General features: G+C 44.2%; 1 protein-coding gene across 8 annotated transcripts in view; it reads left to right on the top strand.

Annotated features, from left to right (window-relative positions):
• PTPRF (protein tyrosine phosphatase receptor type F) overlaps positions 1–27,379 on the top strand; it is a 375,361-nt gene that overhangs the window by 237,312 nt on the left and 110,670 nt on the right. The gene's annotated exons all lie outside the window — the stretch shown is intronic.

The following is a 27,379-nucleotide window of genomic DNA, read 5'->3' as shown; positions in this document are numbered from 1 at the left end:
CACAGACCAGGCTGGCTGAGTTGGTGGGAGAATCTGTATACACAGAGCATATGTATAACAAATTTAGCTATTAATAAATGACTGTATGACAGTTACTATTTCTGTACCACTTCCTTTTGGAGGAGCTGCATGTCAAAATCTGCACATTACCAGAACTCTCTCTAATTTCGCTTTTCTTGTGACTCAGTGGCAATAGCATGTACTCTTTTATTTGGCCGTCACAGGGGAATGGTAATAGATTTTCCTTGAAACCATTTTCCCTCATCATTTCCCATTACAGCAGGATACTTGGGCTTATAAGGATTTGCTCATACCCTTCTGCTGAAACAATTTCTTGTGCTGCAAAAGTGGTGTAACAGAGCTACATTTGCCTTGAAACTGTCTGAAGATTTTCATACTGTTTTTTTTAAGTCTAAATTCCATTTTAACAAATACAAAGGAAAACCTGGGAGGAGGCAGAGGAAGGTGGTTTATTTTCTGTGATCCCAAATGGACATTCCACTATTGTCTCACACTCCAATATTTTGGATGTTCTAAAACGTTTTGAGTTGAAATGCAGGGGGAATATGAACACACATTAAAGCTGGTTTCCCCTGAGAACTGTAGCAATCATGTACTGGTTGTTTTGAAAATGGAGGATTGCAGTAAAAACTAATTCTACCCTGTGATGCCTTAGCAGTACTTTGAGATTCTGCTAGTGTAAGAAATGATGGGCTGGTGAGATTTAAGAGCAGAAAGATGCAAGCACCTAGGAATACAAATAAAAGTGTTTCTGACTTCACCTTAATAATTGCGATCAAAAATATATCCTGGCATTGATAACGAAAGCAAAAGAGCAGCTGACAGAAGCCAGTTGGAAGGCACAAGGATTAGCTGGTGACATTCTGATCTGTACAATTATGTGGATGCTATTAACATTTAAATAGTTTAAAAAATCAGCTCACTGAAATATGGAATTGTGTGCTTCAACTGAAAAAATGCTGCCATTCTACCTGACTCAGTGATAATTGCCTAGTAAGTGCTAAACGTAGTGAAATTGCAGCAGCGACTCAGAAATGCAGTCTAGGAACCAGAGATGGGAATGAAAGCAACATTCACCTTATAACAAATTCAAAATAGCAGTGAGTTTAAAGAAAGAAAGAAGAAAAAAAACACCCAAAACCCAACAAACCAGAAAAAAAGCTTTTAAAATGCCAAGTTTGATGCAACCAAGAAAGAAAGTAAGTGGTGGTGGATTTCAACTGAAGGAATCAGGGATAAAATCTTCACTTGTGAATATAGCTGTTTTCTCACTGTCACACACTCAGGCATGCACATGTGTCTGCTCATATGCATGCTGCGCCCAAAGGGTCTTTCCCCCACCAGTTCTCAGCCAAAGCCTGTGCAGATGCTTGAGTATGCCTGCGTAAAAGCAGGTTTGCTGCATACATCACAGTTCTGTTTGGCAACAAGTCACTGCTGTTGTTAGCACATTTGAAAACTTCACTCTGCATCTTTGCTCCTCACGTTTGGCTTTGCCTGGCTTACTGAAGCTGATCTCCCTTGGAGCTGGGCTGCTCTCTCTGTGCAGTCAAAACACACCCCTGCAGAGCTTGTCCCTTCCAGTGGCTTTGCTGAGTGTCCCTTCCAGTGGCTTTCCAGGGTCTCTGCTGAGCCTCCTCCTAGCACAGAAAGGCTCATTTTCTCCAGGGATCAGCTGTAGGAGAACTAGACACAAGATGCAGAGATAATGCAGAGGGTTTCACAGGAATACAGGAGATGGGACCCAACGCTGACCTCTCCAGATTAATTTATGTCCCAGTGACAGGGCACACTCCTTGTGCTGCTTGGGTGTGGTGCAGCTCAGAGGGCCAGGCAGGACACTGCACATTCAGGCTGACTGAGGAATTGCTGTAGGGATCCTAGCAGGATGAACAGCAGCATTTTTCCTTCCTTAATAAGAAAGGAAGTATGAATGGGCAGCTGCAACTGTCTCTGTTTCAGAGCTCTAAGTCTCTGTCAGCTTCAGTGCATGGTGCATTCCTCATAGAGTTAATGCAGCAGCACCTGGGAGAAAATATGGTCGAAGTCACCTACAGGCTGAGCCAAAATAAGCTGAATCAAGAACCGTCTTGCTGTCACCCCAGCAGCTGCCTCGGTGTGAGAACACCTTGGTAGGAAGCTGCTTCAGAGAAACTGTCATGTCAGTGTGCTTGGAGATGTCTGGATTCGGAGTGCATCTCCCTAAATCCATTGGCTCTGTTTAAAGCATTTTGCTTGAACATACATGCCAGCTCTTTAGAAAAGCTTGCTTTTTTACTGTCATATTTCTACAGAGTTCATCTTATTTGGAAGGGCGGGGGATGTTTGTTACTTCCATCTTTCACTCCAGAGAAGAAAGAAGAAAGGTTTTGACTTCAGAACGAGAAGTTTGTTGGTGGTAATCTCTTTGCTACCACCACTGCAGTCTCAGTAAAAAATGGAGTAAAACTGGGATACTACTTCAGCGATACAGCAATTCAGGATTTTGCATGTAATTCCATTAATGATGTATGAGCCAGAATAGATGCCAGCCTTCTCTCCTAGAGCTACATTTATTCTGCAAAACAATAGGATGGGAAGATGTTTAGCTTCATTTTTGTAAATATACTTAGCAGACATGACTGATTACACACAGGGAACAGAACAGTTATGTTTTAAAAAATTATAGTAATTTTTCTGCCTATAGCCATATTTCAAAACCACAAAGGATTATTTGTAGATCACTGAGAAGTATTAAATGAGTTCATTGAATATTCTGTTAATATGCAGAGATGCAAAAACAAAAGATGCAAAGGTAAGAATTTCTTTGCATCTTTACTTTTTCATCAGAGAATACTACAGACAAGACATTAAAAAAAAAAAAAAAAAAATCACTTCTTGCAGGTTTGGTTAGGGGAGGAATTAGAACTGTTCCAGAGGGATAAAAGAAAATTTAGATAAAATAGGAGAATTTTCTTTTTCTTGCTTATAGAAATAGGCATTGAGTACTGTGAGCAGGCTGCCAGCACCAGGGAGGTCATCTCTAATGCAGAGGCTCTCCTTTGAGAGTCACCTCAGCATCAGGTCCTCAAGCCAGGAAATCCTTGATCCACATTCAGTGGATGTATTTCTGCCAGTGCCGGTGGAGAAGCAAGGTGTGCTTTGTTACACTGCCTGGCACAGATGGGAAGATCCTGTGATCCTCACACATATGTTCTGTATCTCTGCATATCTGGAAAGGCTGAACTGTACCGTTGGTTTTGTCAAGAGATTTCATAGTGATTAATATTTGACCAGCTCTTAAAAGGTAATGGAAACTTGTTGTGGTATCTTCCCTATTCAACTCCTGCCACACACATCTGAATTTATTTTCTTCCTGATTGGCTTTAAAGGTGTGTAATCATGCGAGACTTAGACTGTTGACAGCACAATTTTAATTCTTAACAGCCAGCCAACAGACAGTTCTGCAGCAGGAGCAGAGTGCAGGTTCCCGCTGTCCCCTGGCTTTAATAGATGTGCTGGTATCTCAGTTTCATTAGTCGTCTCACCTCTGAACACAGCATTGAAATGTTATCAGCTTTTCTCTTGGTCTTTCATATTCCTGCCATGTTCGTGTGCGGCTGGCAGCGAGCTGGCTGTATCCTTGTAAGCTGAGGATACACCTGCACCACATGGTGTGGCTCAGTACACAGGTGCTCTGCTGGCTCTCACAAAAGATCTTGTTTTGATCGTGTGGAGATAAGCATGGGCTAATTTACCTTGCTTGTGAGTTACCCGAGTTCAGCAGCGGTGTACTTGAGCTATCTTCCATGGCTTTAGACCTGGGTACAACTTCGACAGACTTGGGCTATGCTGCTCCAGTACAAAGAGGAGAAGTTCTGCAGGGACAGATTCTGCATCACTGGTATTCATATCTGTAGCGGGAGCAGTTTCATGCTTTCTTGTGACAGTAAACAGTCCATGTGTCAGAGCTCAGCAGTGTAAGAGCCAGGACAGGAGTCCAGTGCTGAGGCTGCTGTTGTAACTCAAGTGCTGCCTGCCTGGTGCCCTGAAGATTCTTTTTGCTATTTGCATTAACTACTGTTTCTTTATTTTCTTTGCTTGTTTTTCAACTGCAAAATACCAACAGCGTCTTTTTTTTTTTTTCTTTTATTTCCTTTTATAGCACCTTTAAGTGCCTCTAGCTCTTTGACTTTAGACATATATATGTCATCAGGCAGGTTGTTTTAGGTCTGCCTATGTTGAGCCCAGTGCATAAAGAGAAGTATTACTGCTCATCTCATTTTGAAATGTTACTAAGAGGAAAATTAAATTACTGCAGGTCATTTTAAGGCAGAAGCAGGGTTTGTACTCAGAAGCAATGCTTCAGTGTTACTGGGGGAAAGTGAACTGATGACAAAACCAGTAGTGAGAAGGAGGCCTTTGCTGCCTTTAGCAGCACCCTGTGCATCTACCTGCACTGTCCAGCCACTCCAGTGATAGAAATCACCGTGTTCGTAAAGCGTTCTGGGCAGCCTGAGCTTTGTTTCGGAGATGCATCTTTGAGATACATTGATTATCAATATTTAAAAGGGCTCAGTTAGAAGTTCAAGCATATTACAGAGTGCAGCTAATGAGAGCCATGGTGTGAAATACAACAGCACTCTGGTGGTGACACTGTTACGGCATCACAGTTAATGACCAAAATATTAAAGAACTTATTGAAGTTCAATCATCAATCAAGGTAAATTGATTCTTCTGGCAAAGAATGCAAATGTGTTCTTTTGATACTGTGTGAATACCAACCAACTACCCAGGCTTGGCTCACACTTATTTCTATGGTTATCAATTTATGAACAGCTGTGTGAGCCATGGTGAAAGGAAGAGGGGAATAGCAATAATTAACATTCCATTTTACTAATTACTGGCTGAAGTTGTCACCATAATCCTGATTGCTAGATTTTTGCTCAGAGTGTTCCTTCCTCCTTTTTGCATGTTGTCTCCATCATTGTCTCTGTTGAACCTGGGGCTAATTTCAACAGAAGTTGGAGAGGGGGTGAACTGTTCTAAGTCTTTCTGCAATCAGTGTCTCCTTCAGACGCTAAATGTGTGTGAAAGTGAGACTAAGCGTCTGTCTTGGTCAAAGTTGCCATTATAATCAAGATATCAGTGGAGCAGAGGCTTGTTTCCCTGATGTCAGGAGGTCATCAGTGCCTCTTCAGATCCTGCTCTGGTTCTCTTTAACCTTTCTCATGCAGTTTGCTCTGTTGGGCCCTGCACTCAAAGGTATCACACAACTTCGCCTCTCCAGTAGTTTTTCTTCTACTTTCTTAAAAAGTTACTGTTCTTTGGCCGCGTCAGTACAATCAGCCTTTGCTTTGTTCACTGGTGTAGATCTTGCCTGTAGCTGTGATGTCCTGGGCACAGAGGTTACCTGATGTCCCCTGTACTCTGCTGTACACCTGGGGTGCCCTTGCTGTCTCTTTCTGAAACCTATAAGCACAAGTACAAAGCCTACTGCTTCAGTATGATCCCTCCTTCTCCTAAGCATGCTGTGTTACTGTCACATGAGATGAGTTTTAGGGGTCCATTATGTTTCACAGGATGTAAGCTTCAGGACAAGATGAAAATTTTCAGAGGCTGTGGCTGGTTTCTGACAGTGTGACACACTGCAGGTCAGAGATGGGGGTTTCAAACATGCCCATGCTTGGATATCCCCTGTAACCAGCACTGCCACAGTTGAGCTGAGCCACCTCGCAGTGGCACCCTCCGAAGGCTCCTTGCGCAGGTGCTTTGTTGGTCTCCAGTGGGGGCAGAGGGGGCAGACTGTCCTGGGCCATTGCAGAGGCCTGACGGGCATTAATGGTAAACACCGAGCACCTCTCACAGGACTTACACAAATTTGCATTATGCTCTTGTAATGACAACCAAGAACAAGCTGCTCCTCACCTCACAAGGGCAAGGAGCTGCCAACACGGCCATGGCTAGCCACTCTCGAAATCCTGCTAGGACTGATAATATAAAAACCAAAATTGCTCTAGAAAGAATGACATTTGTTATATTTCATTAAAAATACCCTCATTAAACATTTTCCGTGAAAGACCAAACTGTCAGAAGTAGACCTAGATTTATAATTGATTTTTCCTGCATGGACTGCTCTCCATCCCAGTCTTCGAATGAGCCTCATTTGTATGTGAAGTGCATGTTGACTATGTGTAGGAGCTGTAGAAGATGGGGACAGAGGAGCTAAGTTGTTGCTGGGAGAGGAGGAAGCACAATTGAGAGTGAGAGGTCAGCCATTCTTCCTAGGAGTACAGATTTTATTTAGGAGATGGTTCTTGTCCTTTGTTACACTGCCCAAAGTTACCCTAAGGACAAATGCAGTAACAAATGTTTCACGTGCCCACATTTTTTCTGACAATGAGGAATGCAGACCCTGACTACAATATGGGGTATGTAAAAGGCCACAAAAAGTAATCTGCAAATGAAAAAATATTCAATGCAACAAAAGACTTGGAGCTCTTTGTGCTGCACTTAGCAGAAAGAGGAGCAAGAGGTGAAATATTTGTGGAGTATGAGTGCCTAAAGTGAGAAAAGGTGCTAGCTGCAAGGAATGGCTGTTTAATCTATCAGACAGAGCCAGAACAAGAATCAATAACTGTAAGCTGAAACCAGAGAAAGTGAAGCAGAAATAAGGCTCAGATCTCCAACAGTGAGGCTGATTTGCCACTGGAAGTATTGGCTTCTCTCTCTTGATGTTACCGGATGCTGAACGCATTTCTGCAAGACCTTTCAGCCCAGCATACGTGGAAATAGAGCGCAAGGCGAGTGTGAGGGGCTGCTGCATGAAATTTGCCATGGTGGGTCAGGCAAGGTGACCAAATACTCTTTCTGGTCTTTTAATTTTTTACCTGAAACTATAGCAGGTAATTTCTGGATTAACTTTGTTTTGTGCTTCTTAGATCTTCTCCTTGAAGGCAGAAAAGAACTGATTTTCACTTGGGTTATTTTGAAGTGTCAACGAAATTAAATTTGTGCTTATCAGTAAGTAACGTCGGATGGGGTGTCATGGAGAAAAACCAGAAAGCAATCATACAAATTAGCAGCAAATCTTCCTTTCCATCTTTGCAGGCACACTGCTTCGATCATAAGGTTAACTAGGTCCTTCCATCTTGCAATTTCATCTCTGCATCAGATGGCAGCTTAAATTCCTCAACAGTCAAAGTGTAGCTCCCTGCTCTGGGGTCCCAGAAAGATGGTAACTGTGCTAAAACCTCACACTGCTGGATCAGTGTGTCTCAAGTCTTAACAGGATATCCAAAGTGGATGTTCCTGTTTCAGGTGAGAGTGAGCCATGGAACTGGCTCAGCAGTGGTCCTGGGAGGTTGCTGTAAAACAGACAGTGTGCAGTGCTGGTTTGGGACTTCCCAGTAAAGTCAGAGTAAAGGGAAGGGCTGAGTTTTGAGACCATGTTCTGTCAGAGATTGACCACTAACAACAAACCCCTGTCCTCATCCCGTTGACATGGAACATAACTGAAAACAGCTCATTCACAAAAGGATAGCAGGGATAGATGGGATACATGTACGCAGGGCTCACATGTCATTATTTTCCCAGAAAAGGAGTCTTTCTCAAGGTTACTGAAGAGAAATTGGCAGCCCTGAGAGTGGGAAATGGTGTAGCTGCAATGCTGCAGCTGGTAAAAAATGCTGTCAAGTTTCCCCAGCTGTCAGTTGGAGGAAAAGAAAACATAGCACAGAGCTGCCAGCACATCAGGCATAAACTAAAGGTTTAACTAAAGGATCCATCCTGTGGCTTGGCTCGTTACACACTACCCTAGAACAAACTCTGTGGAAAACCCGACAGGTAACAGATGGTGCAAGCAACCTAACTTTGCTCGTTGGCTCCTACCAGTCATGCTCCAGTTAGCAAAAGCGCCGCTGCTCACCTGAGTTAGGTGGCCTGTAGGAGCACTGCTGTGGGCTAAGCTAAGCCTGTGCCAGCAGGGTTGTTATCAGGTTATTTGACACTGGCTGCCTTGTTTGGCATGTCAGTAACCTCAGTTGTCAGGTATGGATTTTGATATGTCCCTTTTTTCTCTGGTAATGGCTCATTACTACATGTCACTGTTCCATTTTTAGGTTAAGAACACAAAGCTCACCCTTTCTCCTGCAGTCATTACTCACTATTGGGCAATTTCCATCAAATTATTGTATGTCTCCTAGTACTTGTATCTATAGCTAAAATAACACAGAAAGATGTTAGGGTCGTTTTCATGCTTGGTGGAACTAAGACCCAGACACCAGTGGTCCCATGATATGAGCTTGCCACAGTGTTTGAGGTCAGTTGACCGTGCTCAGGCAGGAGCAGTATCTGCTGCACTGAGCAGGGAACAGATAGTTAAGAGTAAATGGAGCACTCAGAGATGGGAAGCAGAAATATTCCACCTCTTATTATCACCATCTGCTTTTTTCCCATTGAGGCGTGCGGCATACTTCACTTCAACCCAATGCCAGCTCTGCCCGGAGGGGTTTAGATGAAACGTGAAATTCCTTTCTTCCGAATACTGTGTTTGTAAAGTTGCCTGACCATAAGTCTTTGTCCTTTTCCCCCAAGGTGAAAACCAAAACAAAATTTAAAAAACAAGTTGGTGGGACCCTATAACTTTCTACCTCTGTCTGCATTTCCATAGTGACTTAATGCTTTCTGCTAATCAGATGTGGTGAGTGTAGTTTTGGGGGGGGATGGCAATGGTTGCGTTCATGGTGAGACGTTCTCCCTCACTGCTGACATCGCAATCAGCTTATCTGTGCACAGTCACTGGGATGGTGTAGCTGCTGAGGTACTTGAGCTTGGTGCCTAGTTAGACTCTGCATCTCTAGAAAGATGTTTGAAGACTTACCAAACTAGTCCAGTCAATTGTGTTCCCATCCAGTCTCTTCCCATTGAGGAGAGCGTGGGAAGCAAACTGGCAGCTATGGCCACTTCCACCTTCTGAGGTAAAGAGTGTCTTTGAGACTCTTGTGGACTTAAGGCCTGTGGGAGCCATCTGGCCCAGCTTGCTTGTCATTATGAGTTCTTCTTTCAATTGGTGCCTTGCCTACATCTTCTCTCCTCTCCCTGCTTCTCCCATGTAAAATGATACAGTTCAGTGGCACATTTCCTCAGTAGCACAAATTTCTGTTGGCTAAATTGTGTGCAGTGTTAAAATCTGGACTATGGTTGTCAGAGCCTGGATGCTTAGAAAAGAATGGCTTTTTACAGAGACACGTGCAGCTCAAGCAAAATTTGAAGAAGAAAATCTGTCAATAAAGACAGCACACACTTAACTGACTTTTTAAAAATATATTTTAGAGGGCTGTGGTTGCGAATATCTACTGTAACCACAGCCTCAGCTTCTTTATGAGCCTGCATAGTGGGCAGTAGATTTCCCTGGGCATTTGAGGATATGCTCCATGGGGCGAAGGCAGCAGCTTTGTTGTTGTAGACACACAGCAGCAATGTGTGGAAGCTGAGTTAGGCAGTAGCATGTTCATGAGCATGAATGAACCCCTGTTCATACAGAGCTGTGCACTGCTCAGGACTGGCAGTCCTGCCCACTCTCTTTGGATGTGCAGGGGTTAAGCTGTATGTGCTGCTTCAGCACAGCAGCTTTCCCTCTCCTGCTTTGCGAACTTTCCAAGCTTTCTCTATGTCTTCACTGCAGTTCATAAGCTCTCTCTGCCAGGGATGCTTTGGAGCACCTTCAGCTTAAAAAAAAAAAAAAAAAAAAAAAAAGTTGTCAAAGTATTTTTAAATAGAGACAGCCAGTCTCTTAGAAGTACTCGAATACAGATTGTTAAATGAAGAATGCAACTAGAATGCTTTGAGATAGTTTTCTAGGAAAGCTGTAAGAGTTTTCAGCCTTCTCGCTAACTCCAAGATACATATTTATTTGACTTCAGAATCCCTTCAAAATTTCTGCTTAGTACCTTGCACTAGGTGATTCTTCCACTTGAAAACAGTGCAGGTAGTTAGTATAAATATGCAGTCACTGGCCAGTTGCCATGGATAGATACATACCACTGAAATACAACCTGTGAATTTTGAGATTGCTGTAGGTGATACAGAATATTGAAAATTAATGTCCTCAAATGAGTATCCTGTGGGAGGTTATGGTAATACCGATGTCCTCTTAAAACTCAGGATTGTTGAAAACACACATGAAATAATGGGTAATAAGAATTCATATAATCTTCTCTGAAAAGTTAAACATGAATCAGCAAGAATTGATTGCTTTAAAAGACAGGAGTTTAATGATCCAAAGAGCAGCAATAATAGTACTGTTCTGTTCCTCAGTATGTAGCCCTGCAGAAAGAATTACCATGATGCCATATAACAAAACTGTTAAAAAATCTAATACAACTGTTAAAAACACCAGTATCGAGACGTTTTTGATGATTATGAAAGGAATTGCACCAGATTTCTGCTAGTGCAGTAAGTCCCTCTGTAGTACAACAAATGAAACTGTGTGAACTGTGAAGCCTTAAGATTGCAGTTTCATAGAAAGAGGTTCATGCCATGCCTCCTGCTACATTATGTATTCCCTCCAGAGTGCTTCCTTCTTGATGAGTTTCAGGGTTTCAGGTATGAATAAGGTGAGCTGTTACATTTGCAAAAAATCATTGCCTACAATCAGGTATCATTCCAAGGGCTAAGTCTTAGTAATTAGGAAAGGGAGCAAAGCAGTTGCTGTGTTGCTGTGGTAGGAGGCGAATTGAAGCAGGACGGTGTGGGTTTTGGACTGTGTGTACATGGGGCAGCTGCAGGTAGTGTCGCAACTGAATGTGTCTGTTCCCATGTGGTATCGCTCCTCTTCAAAGTGTTTCATGCTGTGCTTTTGGGAGAGCTGCTTTTGCTGGCTTGGAGGTTTGTATGGGCAACTATTCCCGTACAACCAGTAGTTGCAGATGCCAATCCTTGGCAAAGACAGCCAGCTAGGGCAGATCCTTGCGCTCTTCATTTGGTTTTAGTACTTGTATGCCCCCAGCATGGCCAAGATGGGGCCTTGTGCTGGCTGGGCTTGGTCTTTGGTCACCAGCAGCCATCCCATGACATGGCTGTGAGGCTTCCTGTGGGATTGGACACTTACTCCAAGGTCCCCAGCCACCATTTGGGAGCTGCATAAAAGAGCTTGTTTAGGTGAGGTGTCTATGGAAGAGGTTTTCAATGTCCAATCTCCCTGTCTCCTTACAGGGTGGCTTAATTCAGACTGCCACCTGTGGAGAGGGGTATCATTCAGAGTGAAATTACAGGAAACTGACACCATCCCTGTCCTCATAAATCCCTAATAATTGTGACAAATGTCTGAAGCGCTGCAGGCTTGCGGTGCTCTGCCAGCAGTGTGTGAGGTGGTGGCAGTGTGGCCCTGTCGCAGGGCTGCCAGGACTCGCTGCTGTCCTGGGCCCAAGCCGGGGCTTTTAACTGTTTCCTGTCAGGCACACAGGATCAGATCTGGTGAAAGCAGCCCAAACAGCAGTAGTTGTTTCCTGCTGCCCGATTCGTTCATATTTGTTCATATTGATTACAGTGGAAACCCACAGCTGAAATAGCAGTTTGCTGCTGGTTTCACTGCATCAGCAGAATCCTGTGATTTTAGCAGTGTGAGATCAGAGGGGAGATTGGGTCATCTATCCCAGTGTCTTCACATCTCAGACAGTCACCAGATAGCCCTGTGATGCACACAGACCTCTTCTTGTGCAGGAATGTATCCCAGCAGAATGGAAGGCTCAGGGGGGCTGCTCGTACCAAGGTTCCTATGAAGCAAGGGGGGTATTTGCAAGGGGCTCATGCCATCCCTGCAAGCTCCACTGGGCTGCTCTGGTGGGGCAGCAGCCCTTCCTCTCCCACAGGCTCCGTCTCCTTTTTATCCCCAGAGATGTTACTATTTCTGATTCCTCAGCTTTCTGCAGGTTTCATGGCATCATTCCTGATGCTACCCCAACTGCTCCCAGCCCCTGGTATAGCTATGGCTGCTCTCTGCTGCTTCAAGGAAAAAGCTGGGAAGGAAGCAAAATACTGGGCACACTATAAATAAAATTTCTCCCTGGGCAGAGTAAGCAGTTGTTGGAAGCCCTGGGCTACAGGAATTGATGAGAAGCCTCCGGCCCGCTCAGTGACGCAGGTGCTGTGTTGGCTTCACAGCCCAGGTGGCACACTCTGGCCCAGGAGCCCAAACTTCTTCTACATGTGTGCACTGGGGATGCAGCTTCTCCAGCAGTGAAGAAACCCTTTATATATTTTCTTTAATCTCTTCTGAAAAATCCCAAGCAACAGTGAATCCATCATCCTTCCTGGTAATGACTCAGTTTTGACTCCGTTCTGAGGAGGATTTGATGCCCATCCCCAGGGTATCACGTGGTCCTGGGGATGGAGGGCAGCAGCAGAGCCACACCAGTGCCTGGACAGCCATTGAGTTGGCCAGCACCCTGTCAAGGGTCATGGGCCATGGCTGTGTGATGGAAGGAGATGCAGTCGCTGTGATACATTTTTCTTTCATGTACTCATGTTTGACTCATATTTTAGCAGCTGGTAAAATACAGACTGAAAGGACATGTGAGGTTCTCTGTCCCAGTATATTGTTGCTCTCCTTTTGATGTTGCATTGAACTGGTTTACTCAGGAATTTCTTTTTGATTTCCAAAATAAGGATGTGAGATTCCTTTCATTTTAAGGATTTTTTTGCTAAAGATGTTAAAGTATCTATGGGGCTGCCACATTGAGATCAATTTCTTTGGAAAGAGTGGTATTTAAAGCTAATCTTGCTTCAGTTTGTAAATTGCTTATTATGTGTAGTGCTTAGGTCTTGAATCGCTTTTCTTGGCCAGGGTGCTAAAAACTCCAGGGGAAGAAGAGGAGTGTGAAAGGTGCAGCTGCATTTTAAACTGAAGTGCTCATTTTGAAATATCTTCCTGTAGGGATGGGAATTTTTCTCCCCAAAACAAGTATTTGGTTTCAGGCTGGCTGGAGACACATCCTTGAGGAAATAAAAGAAAAAAAAAAAAAAAAAAGAAAAAAAAGAACCGTCTGCAGATTCATTTTTCCATTACTTGTAAGTCATCTTGTATATAATTTAGATGGGCCTTAACGAGGCATAAAGTCACTTTCAGAAAATTGATGACTCTTCGTTTGCTTCTCTAAAATGAAGGCCTGGAGCCTTCCCTTTGTTCCTTTGGTGGGATCATCAGATCTGATTGCAGAAACCCGATGAAGGAAGCTCTTAATCCAAGCACCAAGTAACCACAGCTCTGGCCTTCTCCTCTTTATTGATCTTGCGGCCAGGCAGCATTTCTATTTCAGCCTAGTATATACTCCATGTTTCCTTATCTCTAGTGAAACTCATCCCTGGCATTTTTGGATTTGTTAACTCTTTAGTCGCGTAACATTTTCTTGTAGGGTTCAGAGAGTCTGGGTATACAGAGAGGACTTCTGCCATCTCCAGCTCTGAGTTTGCAGTTGTGCGGAAAGAGCAGGACACAAGGCACCCAGGGAGTTGGGGTCTGTGCTAATCACAAGATATTCATAGCCTCCAGTTCCACTCCTTTTTATCTCTTTCCCCCCTTACTGCAAAGAAGGGTGCTGGCACTGTCCTTGTGGCCGCATCGTGATGAGTCCCTGCACTTGCCATGTTCATGACGACAGTGGATTTCCTGGGCAGCCTGGCAGGTAGGTGAGCCCAGAGGATAGCCAGGGCCTCTGAGGGATGCTGCATATTGTACATCCCCTGGCTCCTGATTTGCGAGTTCAAGCACACCGGAGATGCCGGCAGGTGTGAATTTTTCATGGCTCTGTCCTCCCTGTGCCCCAGCATGCCATGAGCTGCAGTTTGCTGCTTTGTAGCAGGAAAGGTCAGGAACCTCATAAACAAGGTGAGAAGCAGAGTGGGGCGGGCACGGCCACCCAGGCTGCTGATTCCTCCTGACATTAGAGTGCTAATGAATGTTCTGTCATGGTCCCGTGAATATTGCAGGAAGCTTTCGCCTCCTGCCTCCCCTGCCTTCGAGTTACCAAGGTTACCTGACGTGACTTTCCCGGGAGAGAGGAGCGATAGCTGCGGGTCGGCGGGCGGCTCTCGAGAGCATCCCGCCTGCACAGCGGCGTGGGGAGCGTGGCCAGTGCAGCCTTGCTGTCCTCCCGCTCCCTTTGGCTGCTGCCGTTCCCCTCGCTCCCACCCCATGCTGCCGAAGGAGTCATCAGTTTCGTTTTATTTTAGAGTTTTTTGAGTAAGGATCATATTAATTTTGTTTTGCTTGCATAACCCGGACTGTTATCATCCGACTAATTACTCACATTTTCCTTCAGACAGCAAATGGGAGAGATAAAACTGCAGCAGGTTTATGTGATTTCTGCTTATCAAATTACTGTAATTATTTGAAGAATGGCTTAAAATTGTATGGAGTAATGAATTTAATTATGAGTTTGCAGCGATGCCTTGTGCTGCATGCAGCTTGCAAATGGGCGAGTTTACGAGGAGCTCTTCACAAAGCAGCAGCAGGCGGGATTGCAGCACGCTCCTGGGAAGAGCCTCCAGCGCCTCCATACCTAGGGGGGGCGAGGCACGCTTCCCAGGTTGGCTTGACAAATGGTGCTCGTCATTCACCTGATCAGCTCACTTAGTCCAATGCTAATGCAAAGCAAGGCAAGACAAAGTGCCGTCAGCCACCTGGTTGTGGCATGCTGCAGCTGGTTGCCTTTGCTGATCTCCTCAGCCCCGGGGTGTGCGGGGGACCAGCTCCCTTCCTGGATCTCCACACCCCCACGTTCAGGAGATCAGCCTTGCGGGGAGCTGTCAGGGAAGGCAGCTCAGGCACTGCTGACAAACCTGTCCCACCAGAGCCACAGCCTGTAGCAACCTGCTCCAAACATTCAGAGTAGTGTTTGCCACCTCTCCACTCTGCACCAGGAACAGCAGATTTTTTTTCAGCACAGCTTGGAGGTGCACAGTGACCTGCCTGACTCCTGTGAGCTGTGGAGCACATTCTCTGTTCCCAGGATGTCCCCAAACCCTCCAAGGCAATTTATCTTCCTCACCTGCTTGTACTTTTCTTTACACCCCTGCTTAGTTCCGGGTGCTCTAGAAATGTGTGTAGTGCACTCCACCAAAGGGCTCCAGCCCCTCTTGAGTTTAGTAAACGGGGACATGGCTGCTCTCCATCCCTGTATCCATAGCGCCAGTTAAACAGCTCCACATTCCTGTGGGCTGCTCCCGACGTCTTGTGCACAGATGTGGAAACTGTGTGTTTCCTGTTGGCTGAGGTAGTGACAATATATGAGATTTCAGTCCTTGGTCTGTTGACTAAAATACGAACGTCAATGAGATCTTGTAGGAATAGTGATATCTACAGGCAGGTGGTTTGGACTGGACAATATTTTTAATGCCTTTTTTTCATTACATGCTGCTGGTATTTGTTGCAACTAGTGCTAAGTAACTGGATAAATAGCTAGAAGGACTAGTCCAGAAAGGTGCAAATACAGATGAAATAGTGTCTTTCAGAGCAGGATTGTTTAAAAAGCAGGAATGTGTTCCTGAGAGACAGCCCAGCAAAAGTGGACCACACTGACGTTCCCAACAAAACTATTGTGGAGATAGACATAGGGCCAATAGAGTGAAGAGATTGGGGCTAGATACAGCTAGGCAGTGGAACAAAAATACAACCCCAGAGAATTGAAACTGGATGTATAGGAAGTAGAAAAACTGCTGGAACTTCAGATCTCTGCTGAGGTGTTCATTGATTCATTAAGGATTATTGTTTAATCTCATACAACTTGACTATCATCTTGTTCGGTGGGGCATCCCTCATTATAGGGTTGATAGTTCAGGCTTAACTACTTAAAATATCACATATGAAAGGCAAAAGAGTAAGTGGCCAGGGGACATCCAATGTCTGAAACCTTTGCAAGGACAAAATGGCCTAGAGATGATGCTCATAAATGGTTCTCGGTCTACAGCGCAGTGATTACACTGTTAATTTTTGGGAGCTTTTAAATTAAAATAAAGGTAGCTGCCTTAAGAGGTTACCAAATTTTGTAAGCGCAAGCCTGCCCTAATTTGAAATATAAGCAAAACTGGCCTCGCATGCAAAGACAAGAAGGCTTTAGCAGTCAAAATCCTTGTCTTTCTTGACACGTGAAGAAGGGAGCTTGTGTGCCAGATAGAGTTATACATTATATTTATGTCTGTCTAAATGCAAGGTCAAAGCAGATTCTAAATGATATTGACTTTTCAAAGAGCTTGTCACAAGGCAAACCTGAATTCTGCATAATCCCTGCAGTTTTATGTAAGTGAGGAGGAAGTACAATGAGGGCGCCAAAAAGAAATGTTGTTGAAGCCGTAAACCAGGTGCAAATTTTGGCAGTCTTTCCATAAACCTGCTTAAGGCAGGAAGAAAGAAAAGCCCGCTTTCATTTGGAAACTCGTAAAGATTTGGGCAAGGAATGCTGCAATTGTGAGTGTGTTGATGGTGGTCATAAATAGAGCTGAGAGAGAGGAGATTGCAGGGTGTAGCTGCTTGCCCTGAGCCTGGCTGGCTGTGGCTCCCAGGCTGACCTCCAGCCTTGGCCGGCCCCTGTGTGTGTCTCCAAGGAGAGTGTGTTTTCTCCTTCCCATACTGATGTGAACTGTTTCCGTGGTTCAGCTTGTTGTGCAAGGGGAAGAGAATACGTTAAGCGCCAGAGTGTGAGATTTCATTACCCTTAGTGGTTTTAGCCTTTATAGCTACGAATGTTATTAAATATCATAAAATTGACCAGGTTTCTTTAAGTTCAGCTACAGCACTTTTCCCAGTTTGAAGAAAGAGGACAGCAAAGCTTGTCTGTGGAAAAATGAGAAATATAAGAGTTATCTTAGATTCTTAAAAGGAGTTTGAAAACATGAAATAAAATTAGCAATAATATTTTGCACACAAAGCTGCCTTCAGGAAGGATCTGTATCAGAACAAATAATGGTTTCTTCTCAGTCATTTTTAAAGGTCACTTCATGATCAAAATCTACTTGCTAATTTAATTTCTGTTCTCAGTGTAAATGTAAGATGATGCTGTTATTCTGTTTGCAGGTGGTTTGCAGGGGAGAATCAACCCTTTGTGCTCAATGTGTCATGGTTTGAGTCAAAAGCTTGTGCCTGTGGTGGCTCAGCTTCCCAGGCTGGTCGGACCCTCTTTCCCAACCCAGGATTTCTCATGTGTTTTAATCGCAGGACTCTCTGACCTTTCTGGAAAAATAAAAAAAAAAAAAAAAAAAAAAAAAAAAAAAAAAAAATTATACTATCCGGTGTCATGTTGCCTCATGGTACCAAATAAAAATTGTATTTTTTATGAAATGTGCTTCATTTATTTTTTCTGGTTTTGCTTGCTGCTTGAGTGTGTGGGCAGGCAAACTGTTGATTTGCCATTCTGTAACAAACCAGGGTTGTTCATAAGCCACAAGTTGAGGGGGAGCTTTCTTGCTCTCCCTGCCTCACATTACCTTAGAGATTTTCTCTCCCTAGCTCTTTCCATTATTTTAGGATGCATGTTTCTGTCACAAGGCCTGGAATCAGTTATGCTGCTGAGCAGAGTTCAGCAAAAATGAGAGAAAGAGAAGGAACCTTAGGAAATGGAATGTTTTGGAGAGTCGTATTAGCTTTGGGTCAAGGACTCAACATATTCAACTCAATATGAAACTTAGGATTTTCAGCTCTCACATGGCAACATTCATGGCTTTTTCTGGGACATTCCCTTCCTACTCTGTCACAGCGAATGCATGTGTTCTGTAAAGATCTGCCTCAGGTCTGCTGTTGGGGATATGCAGTGAAAATTCAACAGCTGCCTGTCTGTCTGCTGGAGAGCCCTGTTTGCTTGGTGAAGCTTCAAGAGCAGTTAGGTCAGATTGCATGGATTTGTGGTTTCCCTGCCATTTCTGTCTCCTAGAGAAACCCCTGAGATCTTCCTCCAGATGCTGTGCCACGGGTCTGGTCACGAGGAACTGAGTGTTGTCTGGAGAAGACTGGGACTCTGTTGGTTTTCATAGGTAGGATGAGGATCTGCTTTGTTTTCCCTCAGGCAGGTCATGGTCTAAAAACCCCTGTCTGAAAGGGAAGATGGTATTTTCCCAAGGAGTCTGAGGCCCCCATGATCATCTCCACCGTCAGAGACTTCTTGTGCAGGATGTTTCCTCCTGGCATTTTGTTTTGTTGTTGGCTCAGTAAAAATGATCAGCTGAGATTCAGCCAATTCCACTTCTGTCCTCAGAAAGTCCACTCTTGTCCCAGGCAGGCTTGAGGTTGGCACCCCATCAGATCTGAAAATCCCATCTAAGTCTTTAGGGCTGCAGCAGAGTTTGCCCTGCAGAGTTTCCTGTTGACACTCTGAAAAGGGACTCAAAGTCTTGTTTACTTGGTGCATGAAGGATGCCTAAGGCAGGAGTGCCAGCACTTTTCTTCTAGCTGAATTGTCCTGACACCTGTGGCCTATGCACTGTATAGTGAGCTGGGGAAATAAGGATTCGCATTATTTTTATCTGCAATGAGATATCTGTTTCTGACACCCTGTAGGAAAGACTAACAGCGGCCTCTGCTTATGGAAAGTTTTCTTCTCTGTTAGTGGTTGCAGCTGGGAAAGCCATGCCTCATCTCTTGCTTGTAATTACATCAGTAGAGTGTCTTGGGAGAAGGTTAAATAGTCTTTTGTATATCAAATAAAGCCAGTGAACTTCAGTGAAATCATTTAATGAAAACAGTCCTGATTATCTGTATATACTGCTGTGTGGTATTTTAAAAGAAGATCTTAAAGGGAAACGTGGAATTGTTTAAGGCCTCTAAAGACTGTAGTGCAGAGGCTATGCAGCAAATGCCTTTATAATCTGGGATCTGAAGTAGGCTTTGAATCCAATTGTGTTTTTTGCTGTTGTAAAACATGAGAGATTTTGATACAGTAACTCGCATTTCATACAGAATTTTCTTATTAACTGTATTTCACGCACATCGGATTTTAGAGACTGAGCTAAAGGGCTCTGCACATCAAGGATGGAACTGACTCAAGGACAGAGCTATTAAGGTGCGTAATAATCAAGAGAGGAGAATTAATTGTCTTTAATTTGGCATAAATCCCAGGGACCATAACTTAAGTTATTTGGAATTCAGGGCCCATTTCCAATTAGTTATACCCAAGCATGCTCACATACCCAGCTTCGGGAGTCTAATCCGTGAGTGTGTTAGCACAGCGATGGTTGACATGCTAATAAAGGACAGCGCTGCCTGACCCCTCCGTGCATGGTCACTGCCAGCCGCTGTTTGCCCGGCAGTAAATCAAACTGTGCCATTGCTTTATCATTTCTGACGCCTGGCAGTGAGCAGCTCAGCGCGTGTCAGCTGCTTGGGCAGTCTGTGCAGACAAAATCACCTAGGCCGTGCTGGAGCAGGTCAGAGAGGCTGCTGTGGCTTTTACATGCTTTTTTAGTCTTTAAGCTTCCTCCTAAGACATCTGCTCCAGCAAAGCCCGGGTGTCTGCCCTTTAGGCGTATGAAATGTAAATAGCGCAATTGTTATCTGTACCGGAAAATCTGGTCTAACCTGAGCTGGCTTAAAGAAAGATGTAGCAACACTTTCCTGAGTTGGCAGCGGCAGCAAAAGCGCGTACTGCGACTGTGTGGCTCCAAAGGCAACACCTCCACGCTGAAAACGTGGGAGAGTGTGAGGGACTGCTCAGCCATGGCCAGCCAGTCACCCCTGCACGTACACGAGGAGTGGGGCAGAGGTGCCACCTCCTGTCCCACAACAGGGCTGGCTACTTAACACACACCAGGAAATGGAAAAACACCACAGTAGTATCACCCTTATTATAAAGCTCTGTGTAAACATGTGAGGGTTTTAAGGAAATGTGGGCCTGGAGAGTCCTTAGGACTTGCAAGCTCTTGCAAACCAGGCTGTGTGTGGCTTCCATCAAAATGCCGAAAAAGGGCTAGCAGGAGCAGTTGAAGTTAGTGCGCATGTGAGGGGCAGAAGAAAAGATCAGAGCAAGGGAGACAAACCAGTGCGTGCACTCACTTCCCCCTGTAATCATTTTCTGAGACCTGCAACCCCGTGGAGCTTTAGCCCCTGTCTGTCAAATGCTGCCTGCCAGTCAGTCAGGAATGAAACAATACTCGGATAGGGCAAGAGCACAAGGTCCCCTTATAGCTGTTCTCAATTTTGTTTATCCTGAACCATAGCTTTATTTCATGAGCAGATCCTGAGAAGTCCACAGTGGCTACCTCCTCCCTACCCCCTTCTGTGATTTCCCAAATCAAAAAGAGTAAGAACTGAGGAAACCTCAATAGCTACTGTGGAAACTGCTCCTTCCAGCCACTAATGTATGGAGCTAGTGCAGGGATCCTCCTAGAGAAAGATAGAATGACAATTTAGTTGCAAAATAGCAGGTTGTCTTTAAGATTTCAAGGCCAACAATCCTTCCATTTTCAAGAGGGGGAAAAACCTTTTTAAAGCTTCCCTTAATTTAATTTTCCAGCACAGTGAAGCTGAGGCTTGTCGAATCCAGGTATCTGTATAGCTTTCTTGGTTTGTATTTCACAGATGTAACATTTCGGGGAGAAAAGGCAGGGACCATATTTAAAGAAAATACAACCTGGAAACCCGGCAAGTCAGAATTTCATGCCACCAAAGTGTGCAGCCCTCCTCACTTGCCAGGGAAAAGCAGGGGAAACCCACAATTTTTACAGTAGTCATCTGGTAAAATGAGCCTTTGACTACCAGCAAATATGTCTAAAGCTAGGGAATGCATTTTCCCTGAACAGCAAAGGAATTTCAGCTGATTTCCTTCATTTGGTTGTATGAAGATGAGAGCCAAGAGGTGTCATTCCCCCCCCCCCTTTTTTTTTTTTTTTTTTTTTTTTTTTAATCCACTTGGTCTTGATGTGATTTCACTGCCAGCTTTCCATTTATCTGTTGTGTGCTCTTTAATTCATGAGGGCCTGCACTGGGGATTTGTTTAAAACCTTGGCTGAAATTGTCAGCCACTCCTTTTATTGCACATCTTTCTGGAAAGATGGGTGTTGTGGCAAAGCAGTAAATAGGATATTGAGCCTCTGCAACACTTGCTATCTGTAAAAGCAGAGTATGTCCTCTGTTAAACTCTGAGCAATTGCATCATCCCAGCATTAAAAAACATCATTTGTCTGGCAACAATGTGTTACTTGTGTTTGCATGTAGTCATGGGTTTACTGTGGGTCTTTGGCTGTGGGCCTTTCTACATCCTACTGTCTCTAAAGGACTGTTAGGGTAACCAGAGTCTCCATCTAAAGTGATGTTAGAGACAGTGCAATTAATGGATTTTCTAGAAAGTGATGGTTTAACATAAGACATAAAACTCATAATAAGATAATATTTTTGTCTTCGGCTCTGGTCAAGGCTTGCAGTGCCCCACCAAGTAAATAAAATTATTTATTCAAGATATTTTCTGTGATGGAGTATTTTAAAACTTCTGCATGGAAAGCAGTGATGCTAAGTCACTGATCTGTTTGGTGTTGGGGTTAAATTAAAGCTCTTTTTACGGTTCTTGAGTAATTTCCATGCTAGCAGACCCTCTGTGCCTGAGCTGGCTGCAACAAAACAAGTCCACTGAAACTTCACTTTTATTGTTTCATTTGAAAATAGAATTTCTCTGAAAAAAAGATACTAGAGAAACTTCATCAGCATCACAGAGCTACCTTATGTCAGTATGTGAATATTTCTTAGAGATTTTTAAAGGTTACTTTCTTTCTGAATACTATAAAGAAATAATGCTTTGGACTATAAATTTAATTTGTGTTTTACTGTATTGGCCTTTACTGGGACTGGTTCTATTGTACTGTTTTTGTTAGCTATTTTATATGATTTATGAGCATTTGCTCAAAACACAGTTTGCTACAAGTAAGGAAATGGTAGACGGAACCACGTGCATGAGAATCTGCTGACATGGCAGGAAGGGATGGTGCTGGAGGAAGGGTGTGGAAAGGGAAGAGGCGATATGGAGAGGCAGCAGAGCAGGCTGTTGAGCACCTGGGCTGATGCTTTTCAGCTTGTTGGCTGCACAGGAACCTTGCTTTTGTAAGAATTATGTTCATCCTCCTTTCTCACACCCACACGCCTTGATTGCTGGCTTTGGGATTCAAAGTCTCACGGCATCACAGAGCAACTCCATCCCATAGCTTGGCAACTTTGGAAGTTGACTCCAAAAAATTTCATTTTAGTCCTTGAGATCAGAGAACAGAAAGGTGTTTCAGGAGGACATTCTTTGGGAGCAGAGGGAATCCTTGTTTTCTTTTAAAGCTCTGGCTGGTTGTGAATGCCAGAAGTAGAGAATTTCTCTGCTTTCTCTAACAGCTCTCTAGCTCCTCCTCAGCACAACTTTAGGTTTCTGTTTCCAAGCTGGGCAGCTTTCCAGCCACTCTGCCCCCAGCCTGTAGCTCTGTATGGTACTGTTTTGTCCCAAGTGCAGGACCCAACACTTGGCCTTGTTGAACGTCATAGCATTGGCCTCAGCCAGTCAATCCATCCTATCCAGAGCCCTCCTATCCTCCAACAGATGGACACTTCCACCCTGCCTGGTGTGGTCTGCAAACAGACAGAGTGCCCTCAATCCCCGTGCTGTTTGCTAACTTCCAGTGTCCTGGTACCTCGAGGAGCTTTGTTTTGGGCTCCTAGGGAGGGTGAAAGATAGACAAGTGGGAGGTCATTCTCCTTGAAAAAGTCAGCAGTCATTGCTTATCCGTGTTGTCTGAATACCTTCATTTTTCAGTAGCTTAGATACAAGGAAAAGCAGTACTTTTTCTTTCCCATGTTGGAGCAATTGCTGGGAAAGAAGACGTTTTCAGCAGGACGTTTTGTCAAAGCACACAACTTGTTCACATCCTTAGCAAAATTTTTGCTTTAGACTTGCTGTCCAGTGATACTCTGACAGGCTGCGGTGTTCCCCAGAGAAGGAGAAGCCACGGGACTGACAATGATGCAACAGGCTGCAGAAACAAAGCAAATCAGATTTTAGCACAATCTAGCCCTTTCAGTAGGAGATAAGTGACCAAAAATCTTGCATTCTGGCCTGTGAAGTGGAAACAAACAAATTTAGTATTCCAGCTGAGTGGCAACAGAAATGCTTCACTTTAATCTGAAACTCGATGTTAGAAAGCGTGGGAGAGCTCTGCTGTCAGATTAACTCCGTTCTCATGCATTTTTCCCTGCACTGAACTGCAACCAAATATACATGGATCAAAAGTCAAATGCTCTATTAATTTAACCACATGTTGTATTTAATGGCATATGGTAATGCATTATTGATTGTACATCTTAAAACTGAAAATCTTTATGCTAATAACACCTCACATCAGGGCAGGTAGTATGAAAAATGGAGTGAATTAATAAATGACTGACTACGAGTAAGAGCTGTTGCCATGCTTTTCCTTGTAAAGATTGAAGTTTTAGGTGTGTCTTAGTGGAGGTGTGTTTATATATTCTGTCACAAGGAAACGTGCAGTAGCAATAGTTATGTTGTCTTTCTCAGTATAAAATATTAAAAAAACAGCAATGGTTTGAGAACAGTTCTCCAGGCAGTTATATTCAACAGCTGGTAGCAACAAATGGCACAGTCCTGCCTGAAAGCACAGCATGGTCGACTTTCGCTGTTCCTTTACTATGGAGTCTTAATAGCTGGCTGCAAAACCCTTCTGAATTCATGCTTTTGAAGAACTTTTGTGAGTTTTTTGAATGCATGCTTCCAACTGATGAGGGGTTTTTTGTAGTAGTTACTGAAAGAGCCTAGCCTTATTTATCAGCTGTTGGATATGACCCAGAAAACTCTATTTTTACCTACTTGAAATCATGCTGTAATTTTGAGGGAGGAAATTTCTTTTTTTTTTCCCCTCAGCAAACAAAGATTTTTTAAAAGGGTGCTTGCTCAGCCAAGGAGTCTTGCAGATATCTGCTATTTCTGTGCAAGCTTTTCCTCGTCCACATTTTTGACATTTCTTGATGTTGTTTTTGCTGTACTATACACTGAACCCTTAAATGACTCTCAGTGTCGTACAGTCTAAGCTCTCTTTAGTACTTCACTATCATGACCAACTAGTTTCTCTGGTCTTTTAGGAAAATGCTTGTTTTGATGTGTATTTGGCTTTGAGTTGTTTGTGGACACTGCTTGACACTTGTGGCAGAGTAGCAGGCTTGGAGCAGGAGGTCCCTGCTGTTCCTCACATCCTAAGGCTTTGTATCACACTTCCCAGTACTCTGTGAAGCTGTGTCATCAGCTTGCAGAAGCTCTGCCCTGTGGCACAGAGTTTGTCTAGCCTGAGCAGAGAAGCTTCTGCTATAATCTTCCTCTTGGAGTTTTTAAATTCTTTTAGATATATTTGCTCTCAGTCTTGGAAAAGCTTGAGTTTATGACCAAGACTGCAAGTGTGATTGTCATTATGAGAAAACCAGAATGGAAAGCCAGAAGAGGTAGCTGGGTTGACAGAAGGATGTTGTGGTAGTAGGGATTTCATAAATGCTCCCTCTGACTGTTGCAATCTAATCTGATCAAGCTGTAAATAATTGTTTTCTTCCAGGATGGGTTGTGGTCTCCTAGTTGGCAGCACAGCCGTGGAGTCTCCTAGTAGACTCCACAGCTGACACAATACAGGGCAGAGGTTGTTATTACTTAGGAAGATCCCTAAACAGTGAGAACTGCAACAATGGGTTGTGGGTACATACCTTTAATTTGGCCAGATTTGTGACTTACCTCTGCTCTGAGTCAGCTTCAGCAGCTGTTAATCATCTTTGCGTTGCCTCTGTCGAGCGCACGGTTATCTGTGAAGGAGAGAGAGGAATTGCCTGTTCAGCAGTGCCAGTGAACATGGCAGATGTGGGGTGCTCTGCCCTGGGAGGGGACAGATTGCTGCAGTGACTGTGGGTACCTTGGCACCACGCGTGGAGAGAAGCAGCGCGGGCGCTTGGCAGGAGCACAGCCTGGTTCCTCATCAGGGCAAGCTGGGAGGTGCTGCTTTGTCTTACTCTTTGGAGCACCTGCCTCTGCAAAGCCATCCTGCTCCCCTCTGAGATTAACAGGTGCTTGAGAATGGTCACCTACGCTACTGAGAAAGTATTGGTAACTTGTAAATGGAGATAATTGCTGTCCAGACATGAGGGGACAATGTCAGCAGTGCCCTTCTGGCACTGGAAGGGTAGCACTGTCTCCATCAGGTGTTGAATGGACTCATAAGCTCTGGAACAAGCAGGTCCTGTGTGCTCCCACACTGTGAGCCCCTGGAGCAGGAATCTGCTTGACAGTTTATCCTCTTCTGCCATGTCTAGTCTCGTATTTTCGTGAATTTTCCTTACAGTACTTTGTTTTGAACTGACTCAGATTCCTTCTTTTGTGAGCTGTTTTGCTGGCGCTGTGATCTTTCTAAGAGATAGCAAATACTTTGTTTACTGTAAGCTCTTGTGCGGCAATTCATGTGGTTACACCGTGAAACAGAGAAGTCCTTCTGGAGCTTGTTTCCACACCCACCCATTCATCTGTGCCCTTCTCCCCATTTTCAGTGCACGGCTTGAGCGTGTCACGTTGGCATGATGTCATACAAGGCCAGCAGATTTGTCATTAAAAGCCTTGTCATCAATAGATGACTGTTTGTATTTTCTGCCTGCCTGAAACTGTTTTATACTTACTAACCCAGTAATTAAGACTGTGCTGCCTTTGAAACAGGTTGGTTTCACTGCCCCACCTTTTCCTTAGGCAATTACAAGGCGGTGCTAATGTCGAGGCGGGTATTCATTAGCTTGGATTAGGCTTGGCTCCCACAGCCAGCTCGCACAAATGCGCTCCGCCCGCCGCTCCCCAACACTGGGCAGCCTTTGGAGACCGTGAATTTGGATAATGTTTGTGGTGCACCTCTTCAGGGACTTGTGTAAGAAGGATGCAGAAAGAGAGCATTGCCTCAAAATGGCTGATAAAATGCTCTTTGTGCAGCTTCAGGTGAACCTGAACAGAGCGATGTCAGGGTTTTCTTATTGTGTAAAGTGATGCCATTCTTCTGGGCCGCTGGATTGCTCGACTGCTTTTGATTGTCTTGTGGTAATTGAATAGCTGTGCTGTGTAACCTGTGCTGAAGGAATCAGGGCTGTTTATTCAGCAAACAGATGTCCTGCTTTGTGATGTGCTTACAGTGTTACTGGCTTGCATCTTTCATTAGTTAATATTGCCGACTTCCCAGGCTGTCGTCCTTGCACTGATAATTTTGCATTTGCAAATACGTTTCTGTGTCGCAAAAGGAGATTTGGAAGCTTGCAAAATTTGCAGCGTAATTCCATTGATCCATCAGGAGAAAGTCTGTCAGTAGACAAGGGTTATCCCTGCAACATCCTGTGCTACAGTGCATCAAACCACCACATCTGGGCAGGATCAGTTCAGCCCTGGTGACGTGAATTGGGTGTGATCCCAGCCTGCCTCACCGAATGGGTAAGGAACGTGTGAAATAGCTTTTGGTTTGTGTATCCTGCTCCTGTGCAATGCTGACCACAGTCAGACACATTTATCAGAGATCTCTCTGCCCTCAATCCATTTCCTGGCTTGTCCCTAGCACCACACACTCCTGAGTGGTTTCAGATAGCTGGCAGAACTGAAAACAAAGCAGCTTTGTGTTTTAATCATCCCTACCAAGACCCTAAAATTGATGTTGATCTGGGAGTTCCTCAGCTGATACAGGCTGGCGGCAGACAGTGGCCCAGATAAGCCATTTCCAGCCCTGTATGGGGATAAGGCCCAGTATCTCACTTGAAAGGAGTTGAGAACACCCCTTCCAGTGGGGCAGTGCTTTTGATAGATGGTAAGAGATTTACCCTTGCAGCTGTAGCTGTAATGTATAGAAAAGCTACTTTTTCCTATTTTCAAATTATATTTGGTATCATTTTTTAACTCTCCCTCAGCAGTCTGAACAATTGGACTCATGATAGTAAGCAAGCCTGGCTTTTATAGGAAGAAGAGTGTGACAAATAACTCCCATAAACGTGTTTACAGTTTGCACTATCATTTCTAAAATACCATTTCCTACTTTGACACAGAGGAAATAAACAGTGGTAGGGGGAAGGTTTTACAGGTGCCAAGTCAGGATATGACCCCCCAAAGCACGACTGCTTGGCTGTAAGAGCAGTTCGGGCTGGTAGCAATTTGATATTCAGCTCCTCCAACTTTTCTGTCCTGTGAGAGATTACAAGTTTTCAGCAGAGTCCTGGGGGTAATCCTGCAGGATTCAGCTGTCAGCAGCTGTGCTCACCACAGAGTCCTCTGCAGGCCTTTTTTGCAAGCAGCTGTTATCTACACACCATTCCATGCTGGGGCTGATCCATGCTTCTTGTAAGACATAAATTGCAATTGCCTCTATG

The sequence above is a fragment of the Hirundo rustica genome, chromosome 9 (genome assembly GCF_015227805.2).
Source record: "Hirundo rustica isolate bHirRus1 chromosome 9, bHirRus1.pri.v3, whole genome shotgun sequence".
NCBI lineage: Eukaryota > Metazoa > Chordata > Aves > Passeriformes > Hirundinidae > Hirundo > Hirundo rustica.
This window is presented reverse-complemented; position numbering and strand designations above follow the sequence as displayed.